This window comes from Echinops telfairi, unplaced genomic scaffold (assembly GCF_000313985.2).
Source record: "Echinops telfairi isolate 266 unplaced genomic scaffold, ASM31398v2 ScPeMD7_5;HRSCAF=22, whole genome shotgun sequence".
Taxonomy (NCBI): Eukaryota; Metazoa; Chordata; class Mammalia; order Afrosoricida; family Tenrecidae; genus Echinops; species Echinops telfairi.
In genome coordinates, this window is record NW_022103901.1 from 44,282,457 (window position 1) to 44,285,018 (window position 2,562).

General features: G+C 43.9%; 1 pseudogene; it reads right to left on the minus strand.

Annotated features, from left to right (window-relative positions):
- Positions 1 to 1,668: 1,668 nt before the first annotated feature.
- Positions 1,669 to 2,562, minus strand: part of LOC101655984 — a 12,287-nt pseudogene continuing 11,393 nt past the window's right edge.

The window sequence follows — 2,562 nt, forward strand, 5'->3', positions numbered from 1 at the left end:
AAATAAGGTCCCCTGGAGCTACCGTAATTCTGGACTCTGGACCATAGCAGCGGGCGCCGCCGCACAGCTCACTGTTGGGCGCACTGCAGCCAGGGCAGACAAGAAGTGCGAGGTCTCTTTTAATAAAACAATAAACAATAAATGTGTATTCTTCTTCATGAAAAATAAGGCATCCCCTGAAAATAAGACCTAGCTCATCTTTGGGAGCAAAAATTAATATAAGACACTGTCTTATTTTCAGGGAAACATGATAATTTCTTCACCACATTTTGCTATAGCACCGTTATCTTCTGTGTTCCCTCCCATTTTCCTATAGCACCCTTATCTTCTGTGTTCCCTCCCTGAAGGAGAGTATAGGGAACAGGGCCATGATGTAAGAACTAAAAAAATACCCAAAACAAAAAAAGAACTCATTGTTCTTAAGATGGAGGTAGGATTTAGTGCCAGCCCCAAACCCATTCCTGGATCTATGTTGTTATTTGTTTGTTTTTTTTTATCTGTCTTTGGCTCCCTCCTTCTTAATTAATGGTAGAGAGTCTTATCAATATCCCTTTAACATTGGTCATCACAATCTCCCTTTAACATTGTCTTTGATTAGCCCCTGGTACTAATTTTTTAAAAGCCCTGTTGAGAGAGATATATTGGGCCCATGTAGGCTAACTCCGTATCACAGTACCTGAATTGTTCACTTTTACAGAATCAGTCCTTTCATGACTGGACCAGATGCTATATACACAAGCAATGGGGGCTAATTGTCAGGGAAATTTACAACAATAATCACTGAGAATGTCAGTCACAGTTTTGTCAGAATAATACATATCTTAATTCAGCATATAGGACATTGATGTAGCAAGACCATGTTTGTCGACCTACAAACGGTCCAACAGTCTTGGTGCAGCTGTCTTCCACTTCCTCGGAAACCATGTATTTTCAAACTTGAGACGTCAAGTGGTAAGTGTGTCTGGGATAGAGTCCAGTCCACCCTGTGGAGTTTCCAAATCAGATCTTGGTAGGTCCAGCTGAGCATAAGAGGCACTTGACCGTTTTGAGCTTCTCCTTCCCATGATTCTATCTGTGCCCACATCTTCCTGTGTGAGCCAGAGGAATTTCCCATGAATGTTAGAGTTTACATCAACTCTACCTCATTCAAACCTCCCAATCAAGAGGATGCATGATGCTTTCCCAAAGTTAATTTTTAGTTTCTGCCCCAAGGGTATAGAAATGTGTTACTTCTTTGTCTCACTCTCTTACCCCACGCTGATTTTTCCTCTTTGCCCCTTATCCTCACTCCCTTGCTTGTTCTTACTCTCAGCTATTCTATCACCCCATTTCTCCCCATTATGCTTCTTTGCTCTCTCTCCTAATCTGGAAAAGCTCCATAGATCTTATTCCCCAATAAAGCCTGTTAATCCATGCTCTCTTTTTATTCCAGTCTAATTTTCCATCATAATGGTGCTGAACCCCAGGAAGGGGTCTTAGGCCAGGGTTGTAGTGACCCTCCCTTGAGTCATTAAGCTTCCCAGCTACACCACATAGCACGAGTATTTTTTTATTATTATGAAATACTTTTATTGGGGGCTCTTACATCTCTCTCTTTTTTAAAATCATTTTATTGGTGGCTCACACAACTTCTTTTTTTTAAATAGATGAGTTTATTTATTCAAGGTTCTATTTTTTGGGGGGACTGGACTCAGAGGCGGAAGCCCTCAGTGAGGACAGTCTCCTTCTCTTGGCAATCTGTTCCTGCCATTTCTCTTTGGCCTCCTTCATTCTCTTGGCCAAAAGCTGGCATATTCGGCGGCCTCCTCCTTGTTTTTCTTAGTTCGCTGCTTCTTCAGGGCAATGCGCTGTGCTGCAGGACTCCTGGAGTCACAAGACGCTGAATCTTGGGCGCTTTGGTCCTCGGTTTCTTGCCTTCTTTGTTCAGGGGCTTTCTCACAACATACTGGCGGACGTCACCTTCTTTAAAGAGATTGAAGAGTTTGCAGATTCTGGTGGCTCTTTTGGGTCCCAGGCGACGAGGCACAGTTGTCAGTCAGTCCTGGGATATCTTTCTCCCCTTTCTTTACAATAACCAAGTTGAGAACGCTCAGATTGGCATCCACAATGCAGCCCTGGACAGATTTGCGCTTCCTCTCCCCAGTTCTCCTTGGTCTGCAGCAGGAGTGCCCCTTACTCAGCAGCAGGCAGACACTGCCGTGGGTCAAGACACCTTGCTTCATGAGAAAGCCTTGCTTGTCATTCTCACCGTGGATGCGGACAACATAGCCCTTCTATTCATTGCACAGCGCCTCGGCGGTGACTTCCGTGGCCATTCGCTTCTCATAAAAGGTGCGAAGTTTGCCTTCATCGTCCACTTCAATGAGTTTCTGGCAGCCAGTGGCTGGGAAGGAGATGTTCCGCTTCACGGTGAAGTAGCCGAGGGCTCCGGGACACCACGGAAAAGAGACTAACTCTTTTTTTTTAAACTTCCTTTTTTTTTTAGTTGTTTTACTAGGGGCTCATACTACTCTTATCACAATCCATACATACATCAATTGTGTAAAGCACATTTGTACATTC